The sequence below is a fragment of the Leuciscus leuciscus genome, assembly GCF_965113295.1.
Source record: "Leuciscus leuciscus genome assembly, chromosome: 23".
Taxonomy (NCBI): Eukaryota; Metazoa; Chordata; class Actinopteri; order Cypriniformes; family Leuciscidae; genus Leuciscus; species Leuciscus leuciscus.
In genome coordinates, this window is record NC_138747.1 from 34,046,042 (window position 1) to 34,060,487 (window position 14,446).

The 14,446-nt window shown below is 40.8% G+C and overlaps 2 long non-coding RNA genes across 2 annotated transcripts in view; both read right to left on the minus strand.

Moving 5' to 3' along the window:
* LOC309487746 overlaps positions 1 to 14,446 on the minus strand; it is a 169,919-nt gene that overhangs the window by 110,698 nt on the left and 44,775 nt on the right. The gene's annotated exons all lie outside the window — the stretch shown is intronic.
* On the minus strand, positions 9,037 to 10,484 carry LOC309487744. The gene is made up of 3 exons (XR_014201912.1): positions 10,131 to 10,484; positions 9,419 to 9,499; positions 9,037 to 9,310 (listed from the first exon to the last, which is right to left on the minus strand). It is a non-coding gene; the product is annotated as an uncharacterized lncRNA (long non-coding RNA).

Below are 14,446 nucleotides of genomic sequence, written 5' to 3' on the forward strand. Positions count from 1 at the left end.
CTCACCGTGTTTGTTGTGAAGTGAGTGAGTGAGAGTGTGAGTGTGTGTGTCTGTCTGTCTGTCTGTCTGTCTGTCTGTGTGTGAGTGTGTGTGTGTGTGTGTGTGTGTGTGTGTGTGTGTCTGTCTGTCTGTCTGTCTGTCTGTGTGTGAGTGTGTCATGGGCTAAGTTGTCATGGGAAAGTGTGAGTGTGATATGGTTAATATTGTATAGATTATGTCCTTAGGCTAAAGAAGGTCACAGTATACCAAATATTAATTTGTATTTCAACAGAAAATCTAACAAAGCAACCAACAGTTTCAGACAGCAATTGCAAATAGTTCAAATGTACAGGTTTAAACTGTAAACAAATGTCGAACTCTAGATATGTGTATTCATTTGCCATAGCAATGCAGATAGTTAAAATGTACAGTTGTAAACAGTGAACAAATGTTGAACTCTTGATCTGTGTATTACCGCTAAGTTTTCATGGGAAAGCACATTAAAGTGTAATAGCTACTTGAGCCTAAAAATTGTCATGACCCCGTGTGCAATTCTTGTTGCTACTGCTGGTAGCAGATGCTGAAAGTACACCCTCTTCAGGTGGCAGATTCTGTTCATTATCCACTCTTCGTTGTAGGGTACATCTATAATGTACCTGATAGTAGTACCCTAACCCAGATGCTGTTTCCCTCAGAACGTACTTTCCATCAATCAATCTAACATCGTATTTGTTCGACTCTATCATTTTTTGCAGACTGCCACCATGTGCTTCAAGCTTTTTTGGTGTGGGACACTTAATCTCAAGAATAGTATCTGTGTCAATAATTCCATCGAGACTGGCACCAAGCCAATTTTCTTGATCATGCACAACCAGGCCTGTAGTCTCCACTGTAAGCCCTGTTGTCTGCTCCAAACATTGTCTAGACAAAAATTATGAGCTCATCTGCGATGGTATTCAGTATCTGGCCAATCCATCCGGAGCTCATGTAATTCTGACCTTCAATCAATGCCCTGTAGTTTAGGTTCTGAAGCTCATCGCATGCCAGATGATTAATAAAATAATCTTCAATACCTGTAAGAACACGTATTGGGAACACTTTATAATAACGTTCAGTTGTAAGTCATTTATAAGTGGTTAGTTAATGATGATCTAATCATTTACAAAACATTCATAAATGATTAGCAAGTGATATACTAACATTTTATGTATGTTTTGTAAATTCCATTACAAGTCATTTACAAGTGATTAGTAAATGATTAACTAATTATTTATGAAACATGACTATGCGTTCATAAATGATTAATAAGTGTTATATTAATTATTGTATGTATATTTTGTATATTCAGTTGTAAGTAATTTACAATTGATTAGTTAATGATTAACTAATCATTTACAAAACATGAATATGCAGTTCATAAATGTTTAATAAATTATTTTTGTATGTATGTATGTAGCAATTAGAGGGTGCAGAAAGTGTTGTGAATGCCTTGTATACACGTACAGATCATTTGTAACAGGTCAGTAACAGTGTTCAACACAATGATGTGTAAACGCATGAATAAATCATTTACAACACTTTCTGCATCCCCTAATCTAAAGTGTAAACTATTCATCACTTGTAAATGTTTTACACTTCATTCATAGATTACCACTTCAAGAATCAATAAGGCATAAGATCTACAAATGTTATCTACGAATGATGTGTAACACATTTACAAGTGATGAATAGTTTATACTTTAGATTAGGGGATGCAGAAAGTGTTGTAAATGATTTATTCATGCGTTTATCATCCACAACAGGTGTTGAACACTGTATTGTAGTGTAAGTGCTGACTGGTGAGGGTATAGACAGCTGTCTTCTGTAGTGTGTAGTGTAGTGTAGTGTGTAGTGTAGTGTAGTGTGTAGTGTAGTGTGTAGTGTAGTGTGTAGTGTAGTGTAGTGTGTAGTGTAGTGTAGTGTGTAGTGTGTAGTGTGTAGTGTAGTGTAGTGTAGTGTAGTGTGTAGTGTAGTGTAGTGTAGTGTAGTGTGTAGTGTGTAGTGTAGTGTAGTGTGTAGTGTGTAGTGTAGTGTAGTGTGTAGTGTAGTGTGTAGTGTAGTGTGTAGTGTAGTGTAGTGTGTAGTGTAGTGTAGTGTGTAGTGTAGTGTGTAGTGTAGTGTAGTGTGTAGTGTAGTGTAGTGTAGTGTAGTGTGTAGTGTAGTGTAGTGTGTAGTGTGTAGTGTAGTGTAGTGTGTTGTGTAGTGTAGTGTGTAGTGTAGTGTAGTGTGTAGTGTAGTGTAGTGTGTAGTGTAGTGTGTAGTGTAGTGTGTAGTGTAGTGTAGTGTGTAGTGTAGTGTGTAGCGTAGTGTAGTGTAGTGTAGTGTAGTGTGTAGTGTAGTGTGTAGTGTAGTGTGTAGTGTGTAGTGTAGTGTTGTGTAGTGTGTAGTGTAGTGTGTAGTGTAGTGTAGTGTGTAGTGTAGTGTAGTGTGTAGTGTAGTGTAGTGTGTAGTGTAGTGTAGTGTGTAGTGTAGTGTAGTGTAGTGTGTAGTGTAGTGTGTAGTGTAGAGTGTACTGCAGTGTAAGTGCTGACTGGTGAGGGTATAGACAGCTGTCTTCTGTAGTGTGTAGTGTAGTGTGTAGTGTAGTGTAGTGTAGTGTTGTGTAGTGTAGTGTAGTGTAGTGTGTAGTGTGTAGTGTAGTGTGTAGTGTAGTGTAGAGTGTAGTGTAGTGTGTAGTGTAGTGTGTAGTGTAGTGTAGTGTGTAGTGTAGAGTGTAGTGTTGTGTAGTGTAGTGTAGTGTAGTGTGTAGTGTAGTGTTGTGTAGTGTAGTGTAGTGTAGTGTGTAGTGTAGTGTAGTGTGTAGTGTAGTGTAGAGTGTAGTGTAGTGTAGTGTAGTGTAGTGTGTAGTGTAGTGTAGTGTGTAGTGTAGTGTAGTGTGTAGTGCAGTGGTTCCCAAACTTTTTGAAAGCATGGCACCCTTTTGTAGTGTTTTTTTTTCCACGGCACCCTAACCCAATTAAACTAACCGAACATTTGTACATACATATATACAATTATATCCAGATGAGCAAACAACAAATGAAGCATAAAAAGCAGCATGAATTTATTATGAATGCATCACAACAGACATAATATGAGGTGAAACAACCCCTTCAGATGAATCATATGTCCATTTATAACTGGACACACGTCAACAGACTGATTTTAATCAATTAGGCTACTGTATGTGAGAATCATTGGAACAAAACTGATTTAAACATAATAATTAATTATTTTAATAATAAACAACTCCAAATATTTTTTTATTTAGTTCCTCGTTTGCTTTGTTCAAACCTGACCTTATAACTTATAACTTAAAAAATAAAATATCTTTGCAGGGAACTGTCGCGGGCATTTTAATGGGACACATGTGCCTGCTTTTGCGAGCACAGCCTCTTGATACGGGGGTTGATTGAGGATAGTGCAACTCGTAGATCGTGCTCCACTGACAGACGCTGCCTTTTTTTGTTTTTCACGTATGCTAGGGATGAGAACGCTAGCTCGCACAAGTAAGAGGTTGAAAACGGCAACAGCACATTGACGGCGCATTCTGAGATAGATGGGTATTCGTGTCCCACATGCAGCCAAAATTCATCTGAAGACATTTCTCCAAATTTTAATTTTAAAGTGCGATCCATAAGAAGTTCCGCCAGTTCTTCTTGCGATTTGATTGGCAACATCTTTGCCGATTCTGATGAGAGAGGGTTAAAGGGGTCACGGATCCAGTCAAAGTTTTCATTATCAGCACCAGCGGGGAAGTAAACCTCAAACCTTTCCTGTAGCGTCTTCAGATGTGCAGCTATAGATTTGAATAGAACTGGAGTCTTGCGAGCGGGGTCCTCTGCTGTTAAGGGAAACATGTCAATGTTTTTATTTTTCAGAATTTCTTGCCACAGCTTGAGTTTGGCCTTGAAACCGTTAAGTTTGTCTGTTGCTGTTAAAATGTTTTCTTTCGTTCCTTGCATCTTTGTGTTAAGCTCATTTAAGTGACTAAAAATGTCTGCGAGGTATGCAATCTTAGCCCACCACGAGTCGTCGTTGATCTGTTCTTTGTGGGGTATGTCGTGCTCAGTTGAAAACTGCCTGAGTTCATCTCGAAGCTCATAGACACGGGAAAGCACCTTGCCCCGTGACAGCCAGCGCACCTCCGTATGCAGCAGCAGACTCTGATGCTCAGACCCCATTTCATTGCACAGTATGTTAAACAATCAGGACTTCAATGGTCGTGACTTAATGTAGTTTACAATTTTGACAGCTTGTTCTAATGCTACAGTCAGGTCTGGGGGCATTGCTTTTGCGACGAGTGCTTCGCGGTGCAGCATGCAGTGGGTAATCTGCACATCTGGGTTTTGGTTCTTCACCATAGTTACCAGTCCTTTTACTTTTCCAGTCATAGATGCAGCTCCATCTGTGCAAATACTATGACACATGCCCCAGTTTAGACCACATTCTTTCAAGTACGTATCGATGACAATAAACATTTCTTCCCCTGTTGCACGACTTGTTAGTTCTTTGCAGAAAAAAAAATTCTCCATAATTAATTCCTCATCAGTATATCGCACACTGGCCAGGAGATGACAGTGTCCACTGCAGTCCGTAGAATCATCAATTTGGAGTGCAAATTTGCCACTTTTGTTTAGTTTTTCGGTTAGTTGTGTTTCTATATCAGCAGCCATGTCATCAATGCGACGTTTAATTGTGTTGTCAGATAATGGGATTTTGTCAATTTCTTTGACAGCGTCCTCACCTATCATTACCCCTACGATTTTTTTGCAGGCTGGCAAAATGAGTGATTCAGCAATGTTATGGGGCTTCTTTGATTTGGCAATTAGCTCTGCTACTAAGAAGCTTGCCTCCAGAGCTTTATCAGACACACGCACACATGACATCATTTGTTGGTTCTGTTTAACATTTTGTGCTTTTAGTCGCTTGAAGTATTCTATGTCTTTGCTGGTTAAACCGTGGTGTTTCGTGTCTAAATGTCTCTTCAGCTTACTCGGTACCATTGCTGCATTTGATAGCTTTTCCCTGCAGACGAGGCATTCAGGGGTGGGACAGCTAGCATCTCCGATCCATGTAAAACCGTAAGCCAGGTAGCTTTCAGAGTACTGTCTAGTTTTATTTTTTTTGGGTGGTGGTGGTCCCAGGTTGATGTCCGTCGGTCTTCTTGGCTGTGACATTTCTGCTTTTCTTTTGTTTAAACCTATAAATTTATCCATATTTGCCCTGTCCTGTCAATCTGCGTGAAATATAGGTTAAAATTGAGCGCGCACCACTACAAAGGGCGGAGCGAGCGGACCGAGAACAGTCCAATTAGCGGTAAATAAACATTTCAACTTTAAATGTATGAAATATATCAGTGTTTTTTCGCTTATTCATTTTTGTTTGGACATGCATATGTTGGTGTTTTGATATGATTTTAAAATATGCTGTAAACAGGGTTAGCCTATTGCATTTTTCATTAGGCTAGTTTTTATTTTTATTTCGTTTTGACTTTTTGTTTTCAAATTCAGTTTAGTTTTAATTCGTTTTTAAAGTGGGTTTGCTAGTTTAGTTTATTTTTTATTTTTTGAAAATGCTTAGTTTTCGTTTAGTTTTTATTAGTTTTAGTGTTAGTTAAGTGTTTTTTTTTTTATTTGGGTTATTTGTCAGGGGCAAGATTCAAAAAGACATAATGACATAACATTATTTAATATTTGAATCACAGCTTATATAGTGTTTTGACATCGACAACCACAACCAAAAAGTGCATTTTTCCTCAAACTTGCGACTAGTTAACTTTCTAAAGAAGGCGCAATCGCTTCTCGGGTCGACAATAACACACTGACAAAATTATATTCAGAATTGAAAATATTTTTATACCACTTTTTAATGTGTGATTGTGTAAAGGTGTTCACGAGATAGAGATACCAACCTTTCGCGAACTTGCTTGCTTTCAACGTCGAACGAACACTCGTTCTCATGGAGACGCGGTGTGCACGGAGGGGAGGGGTTGTGTATGTGTGTGTGTGTGTGTGTGTGTGCGCGCGCGCGCATGTGAGAGACGCATGAGTGACAGAGACGAGAGCAGGGAAAGGAAATGCAGTTGAACGAATACTCTGCGTGTTTTAAATAGCGTTTGTGTAAATCGCTTTTGCGTTCGTTTTCGTTAACGATTATAACCTTGGCTGTAAAAGGTTATTATATGGTACGATTATTTTAGGCTGTTTAAATTGGAAAATAAAGCTGAGATTCTGCGGCACCCCTAGCCAGTTGTCACGGCACCCACTTTGGGAACCACTGCTATAGATCATACATTACTCTTAGATCGACTACAAAATTATACTGGTGTTCAAGGACAAGCACTAAGCTGGTTCAAATCATACCTATCTGACCGCTACCATTTTGTCTATTTAAATGGAGAAAAATCGATCATAACTCCAGTAAACTATGGAGTGCCGCAGGGATCTGTATTAGGTCCTCTGTTATTTTCAATATATATGATGCCACTTGGAAATATTATAAGGAAACATGGAATTAGTTTCCATTGTTATGCTGATGACACTCAAATATATATTTCATCACGGCCGGATGAAAACGCAAAATTTTCCAAATTGACAGAGTGTGTTAAAGATATAAAAGATTGGATGACCCGTAATTTTCTTTTATTAAATCCAGACAAGACAGAGGTAATACTTATCGGTTCAAAAAACCGCCCACAAAACCTCGCACAATACAACTTTAACATCATAGGATGTCCTGTTACTTTATCCTCTACAGTAAAAGACCTGGGTGTTATACTCGATTGCAACCTGTCTTTTGAAAATCATATTTCATATGTTACAAAAACAGCATTTTTCCACCTTAGAAACATTGCTAAGCTACGTAATATGCTATCAGTTTCTGATGCAGAAAAGTTAGTTCATGCATTCATGACCTCGAGACTGGATTACTGTAATGCTTTATTAGCTGGTTGTCCTGCATCCTCAATAAACAAGCTACAGTTAGTCCAAAATGCCGCCGCTAGAGTTCTTACTAGATCAAGAAAATATGATCATATAACACCGATTTATCATCACTGCATTGGTTACCTATAAAGTTCCGTATTAATTACAAGGTATTGCTACTGACTTATAAAGCCCTAAACGGCTTAGCTCCAGTCTATTTAACGGATCTTCTATCACCCTATAATCCATCGCGCTCTTTAAGATCACTAAATTCAAGGCTTTTGGTCATACCTAGGATATCCAGAACCACCAAAGGAGGGAGAGCATTCTCACATTTGGCTCCAAAACTCTGGAATAGTCTTCCTGATACTGTTCGTTGCTCAGACTCGCTCTCCCAGTTTAAAACTAGATTAAAGTCGCATCTCTTCAGCCAGGCATTCATATAATCCCACAGTTCAAACTACAATCCGGCCTCTAGCTCATAAATGCCAGAGGAGAACTGGCCCCCGACTGAGCCTGGGTTCTCCCAAGGTTTTTTTTTTTCTCCATTAGGTCACCTGATGGAGTTTTAGGACACCATTAGGTCACTTGATGAAGTTTTTCGGTTCCTTGCCACTGTTGCCTTTGGCTTGCTCAGTTGGGGATATTTTGGGGATATTTAATTTAATTTTATCAATCAATAAATTCCTCTTGAAACAAACTTTGTTGTATTATTTTAATTTAATACTGTGAAGCTGCTTTGATACAATCTGTATTGTGAAAAGCGCTATACAAATAAACTTGACTTGACTTGACTCACTCACTCACTCACTCACACACACACAGACAGACACACTCACAGACAGACAGACACACACACACACAGACACACACACACACACACACACACACACACACACACACACAGACAGACAGACAGACACACACACACACTCACACTCTCACTCACTCACACACACACACACACAGACAGACACACTCACAGACAGACAGACACACACACACAGACACACAGACAGACAGACAGACAGACACACACACACACACACACACTCTCACTCACTCACTCACACACACACTCACACAGACAGACAGACACACACACACACTCTCACTCACTCACTCACTCACACACACACACTCACACAGACAGACAGACACACACACACACACTCAGACAGACAGACAGACAGACACACACACACACACACACACTCACTCACACACACACACACACACACACACACACACACACACACACACACTTCAGGTGTTTCTTCTTCATTCAGTACTGTTACGGATTAACTGAGGTTGCAAATTACATAACCCTGCACAAATACTTACAATCTCATCAACACTTTGCAACCTACCAGACATAACATTACACAAAATCTTAAAACCCTTCAGCCTTCGAATTGCTCGCTCAATGTGAATTCTGACATTAGCTAGGCGACGTGTGGATGTCACCTCATGTTCAGACAGCTCCTTATGTCCACGTGTGAATGCAGGAAGAGCTAGACTCACTCCTGGAGGCAATATATCCATGATGGTGAATCCGCGATCTGCTAAAATCTCATCCCCAGGGATCAGGTGATGAACAAAACCACTGTTCTTTGTGATGAAATTATCACTGGCCCTTCCACCAAAAAGCTTTGATACAAACATGACATAGCCATTGGGAGCTATACAGTATAGCAGTTTGTATGTGTTATGATGTTTGTAATTGCTGTAAGTTTGTGATCTTTTTCTTAAGTTCTTTGGTCTTTGTACAAAGACCTCTGTACAGTCAATGATGCATGTGGCTTTAGGATAGTTTTTTTTTAAATGTCTTGGGCCTGATTCTGTTCAGTGTATCCCTGGGCAACCAAGCAATCACCTTTTCCCTCATGAATCTTGCAAGGATTGGTCTCCAAAATGTAAATATTTCAAATGCTGTGCTGCTACTCACCCCAAATCGTTTACCCAAGTCAGTAAACAATAGCCCCAAACGGAGTCTCATTAAAACAAGCAAAAATTGTTCATGGAAGGCCAATTTGGTATTAGGTGGTTGTGAGAAAAAAGTCGACAAGACTTGCAAAAGTTGCCAGAAACTGTCAGCACATAAACCTGTATAAAATATAAAGTCTTTGTTATAAATGATGTGCTGATACTGACGGTGTTAGATCTGTTTGAGTCCCACAGTCCTTCATCGGCTTGTTACCGCAGTTGAAACTGTAGTTGTGCTCTATGTGATCTGGCCACTGGGTTCCGACATCACACGTCTGCAGAGGCATATTCTCCAAATTCCCGACATCCACATCTGTTTCCATAGTTTCAGGTTCAGTAGTTGAGTTCTGGTGTAATGGCTGAAGACATCTTCTTTTGGGGGGAAGTCTAGCTGGTGTTACCTAAAGGGAAAAAAAGAAGAGAGGTGCATTAGTTAAACATGACAATCAATCATATTTAAATGAACGAAATGTGATGCAATAATATGGCTATCCAAGAGACCTACTTACATGACATTCATAACCCATGAACAACACAGGATAGGGGTTTTCTCTTGTAGGTTGTCCATCAGGAAAATGTATCCCACACACCTTAGAGTGGTAATGAAGATGAATACATAATGAGCCATGCATTGGTGGTAAAAGTACTTCTCAAATAAGTGTGAACAAGACAGCACTTTAAATAGCACTCTGCACTTTCTCTTAGTTAACATCAAACATGCACAATTGCACTTTACCATCCTATTTATGATGCGTGAAAGGGGGTGTATATGATTGTTCTTCTTTTTGTGGGGTGAGGGCCAAAACTGTTGTTTATCCTGTCCTGTCCATCTTATTTGTTTTGTCTAGTCTTTCGTGATAAGTCTCCTGTTGTATCAGATGTACTATATGGCACATATTATGGCACATATAAAATATTTTTGCAAGGACGAACATCTATCTATTTATAGTTGACATAGTAGTTTAATTATATTTTTATCCAAAGCAAGCAACGAGGACTAACATTTAAGCTGATGCAAAGAGAGGAACTTCAGTTTACCAAGCAGTAACGTAAGAGCTTGAGAAAGTTCCAGTTACACAGCAACATGAAAGCTCCAGCTTTGTTTTCGCCTGTGGCAAACGATATTGCTAGCAAACTAAGCTAGCGCTGTTTCACTGTATGTTACACCCACTGCATGCAATCTGTGGCATTAACAGATTAAACAGTCAGAGCCAAACTTACCACAGTATTCTTGTTTGGCTTGAAGCCATCTCGGTTTATATGTTTCATCCACTTTTGACGCACATCTTGGTCCTCCGCTCGACCAGGAACTCGGTGTAATCCGTATGGCCGTAAACATGGGCAGTCAATGTGCAACAAAGGTTCGTGAATTTCACAAACGGTTTTATTCCAGGCCTGTAGTTTTGTGCTGTTGTTAAAACAGCCAACCACACAACACGCTCTTCCCGGCATCACTGGACAGCATATGTACTAAAAAAACGAAATAAAAATAATATTTCGTACAGCTAACTACAGCCGCTTACGGGACCAACCGCTACTACTTCTGCTCCTTCCTTAGCAGCAACCAGGCACGCAGTAATGGCGGCGCTGCTTTACTTCCGTGTTTCGCCGGATTTGTGTATAGGGGGCCGTGAAAAAAGTCAGGCACCGAAATCAGGCACCGAAAGTTTTGTTCTTATTCGGTCTCGTTACTACCGTTTATGTCGGAACCAGTTCCCTATTGGAACCGGGTTTCGGTACCCAACCCTATTGCTCGTCAACAATTCTTTCTGCTATTATGTGTTTTTTTATTTTTATTAATTTTTTAATTTTCTCCTGTGTGCAACGCATACTTTCATTACTAATGCCGACAGCTAGCTAACCAGCTACAGCTAGCGGCCTCCACCTATTGTTTTGAGCCAGCCGGATAGCTCTTTCCCCAGATTCGCCTCCCCAGATCCCAGATCCGCCTGCTAACTCGCGCAGCACACCACCACCAGCCCAGCGGTCTTAGGTCTTTTCCACTGTTCTATCGGACTCTTCATAATATAACCGGATTTTTCGACCGCTCCACTGGATTATACATATTTTTTTTTTTTTTTTTTACTGGACATTGGCTGCCGGATCATCACAGCCAGCCAGATAACGGATCCGACAAACGACTAACGAACTATGGCTAGCGGCATTGTTCCGGACTCGGCTCATAGCTTCTCTCCCTGCTGTCGTTGGCTAATTATTAACATAGCGACTGTCTACTAGTCTACTCTACGTGTTCACCGGACTTTCACTGGACTTTTGTCTCATTACACAGCCGGAGCATTTCACAGCTAGCTCACCCTGGCTTGTCGATTAAGCCGTGGTAGCATACCATCGGCCGGAGGACAATAACGACATACATCACGGTACTGTTTTTGTCTGTTAAGCTAGGCCCCAACACCGATTACTGTCCTTGCTCAGTCCTAGCTATTACCTGTGACTTCCCTGTTTTGTTTACACCAAATTATGTCGTGTTTTCTTCTGTTTTTGTTTTCCTTCACCACCCTACTCTCATGTAGATTACTCAACCCCCTCTGCTTCAATTATGCTAATTCTTCTACTTTATTGACTACAGAGCCAGGCACCTCTGGCATATTTTATCTGTTCAGAGATGCAATCTCTTTTTTTATTACTTTACACTTAGGTTTACCTCAGCTGAACACTTATACTGTCATATCTCTAGCTTCTCACACTGCACTGCAGTTAGTGTATTACGATCTGATGCCCATTTCCTTGTATAATGCTACCCGCCGCTCTAAACGCCCAGTCCTTAAAGCCATGTGCCACACTCTTATTTTTCTTCTCCTTTGTTCATCTGGAGACGTAGAGCTCAACCCTGGCCCGGAAACCCCTAGTGCCTTCCCCGAGCCCCAGGCAATCTCTTTCACTGACTTCTGTGATCGTAAAAGCCTTGGGTTCATGCACATCAACATTAGAAGTCTACTCCCAAAGCTAGACTTACCTACAGCTCTTGCACATTCAGCCAACCCTGATATATTAGCTGTATCCGAATCCTGGCTTAGGAAGTCCGTTAACACTATTGAAATAACAATCCCCAACTATAATATTTTTCGGCAAGATCGAGTTACGAAAGGTGGTGGAGTAGCAATCTACTGCAGAGATAAGCTACAGAGCTCAGTCATCTTGTCCAGATCTGTACCCAAACAGTTTGAGCTTTTACTTTTAAAAATCCAGCTATCTCAAAATAAGGCTATTACTGTTGCTGCCTGCTACAGACTGCTATTGCTTGGTGACTTAAACTGGGATATGCTGCTCAATCCCCCAGTTACTTTACTTTCTAAGCTTGATGCACTTGACCTCACACAGATTATAAATGAACCTACTAGGTTCAATCTCAAATCAGCGACGAAGGGAACCCTCATAGACGTTGCCCTGACTAATTTGCCTTGTAAATATACCTCTGCTGTTTATAACCAGGATCTCAGCAATCACTGCCTTATTGCCTGCGTCCGTAATGGGACCGGGGTCAAACGACCACCCCTCATCTCCGTCAAACGCTGTCTAAAACACTTCAGCGAACAGGCTTTTTTAAATGACCTGAACGCCATTTGCTGGTTAAATATTAATCTCATCCCGTCAGTGGAGGACGCTTGGCTGTACTTCAAAAGTGAATTTCTTTCTGTCCTAAATATGCATGCTCCTTTTAAAAAGTTCAGAACGAAAGATAGATACAGTCCGTGGTTTACCACAGAACTGACCTCTCTCAATCAACACAAAAACACTCTGTGGCGTACCGCGCTAGCCTCAAACAAGCCCCGCGATATGCACCTTTTTAAAGAAGCTAGAAACCGATATACTCAGGTAGTTAGGGAAACAAAGGCCCACTTCTTTAAACAGAAGTTTGCTGCCTGCTACACCAACTCCAAAAAGTTTTGGGACACTGTTAAAACTCTAGAGAACAAAGTTATCTCCTCCCAACTTCCTACAGCCCTAAAATTAGATAATACTGTTACTACAGATAAGGTTAAGATATTAGAGAACTTTAATAAGCATTTCACTGAAGCCGGCCACGCCTTTTATCTAAATACTCCCCCTCAAGCTAGCTGCCCTACAGCCACACCACCCCCGTGCTCAGCCCCCTTCACACACTTTTCCACACACTTTTCCTTTACCCCTATCCAGACAGCCGATGTACTGAAAGAATTGCAAAAGCTGGACCCTTACAACTCAGCTGGGCTGGATAATCTGGACCCATTTTTTCTAAAATTATCTGCAAATATTATTGCTGCCCCCATCACCAGTCTATTTAACCTCTCTCTCTTATCTTCTGAAATCCCAAGAGATTGGAAATCCGCTGCAGTCATTCCCCTGTTCAAAGGGGGAGACACCCTCGACCCTTACTTCTACAGACCAATATCCATCCTACCCTGTCTTTCCAAAGTTTTCGAGAAACTGGTCAACAAACAAATTGTCATCTGGAATCCCACCGCACTCTTTCTGCTATGCAGTCTGGTTTTCGTGCTGGTCATGGCTGCACCACAGTAGCCACCTTAAAGGTTCTGAACGACATCATAGCCGCCATTGATAAAAAGCAATACTGTGCAGCCGTCTACATCGACCTGTCTAAGGCTTTTGATTCGGTTAATCACCGTGTTCTCATCAGCCGACTCAATAGCCTGGGCTTCTCCCATGATTGCCTCGCCTGGTTCTCCAACTATCTCTCCGACAGGGTCCAGCGTGTTAAATCGGAGGGCCTGTTGTCGGGACCCATGCCTGTCTCTATGGGGGTGCCACAGGGCTCTATTCTCGGGCCGACTCTATTCTCCCTCTACATCAACGATGTGGCTCTCGCTGCTGGTGACTCTTAGATCCATCTTTATGCAGATGATACCATCCTGTACACGTCAGGCCCTTCGTTAGATACTGTGCTCAAAAATCTCCAGGAGAGTTTCAATACCATTCAACATTCCTTCCAAAACCTTCAGTTATTATTAAAGGGGTGGTTTACTGCTTTTTTTCTTTGCATGATTGTGTTTATGGGGTGCAATATAACATGTGTTCGGGTTTTTTTTTTTTTTTTTTAAGTCTTATTTTTCATAAATTTCACCTTTATTGTAAGCTGCATTCTCCTCTGTCATTTGAACGACCGGTTGACTTCCTGATTATATGAAACCACTCCCTCAGAAACAGGCAATGGCCTCAGATTGGTTAGTTGGGCCGGTGGGTTGTAATTGGCTAAACTGCGTAGTGCATGTTGTCCGGAAACTTCACGCCCATTACCTTTACGGGCGAAAGTTGCATGTGCTCCGGTCCAATGTAAATAATGGTGTCAATACTGCCGTATCAGTTTGAGCCAGAATCAGACCCAGAAAGCGGCAATGAAGAGAATCAAGCAACCTCCCCAAACACGGCTCTTACAAAACGTTTCTGAATGGTACATTTTTTATTATTATTATTCTATTATATTCCAATCTACTATTATTATATAAGAATTTCGATACGCTGTTACTTGAAAATGCTACTGCTGCTTGTTAGCTTTTGAGATACGGTTTTCTCCTGAT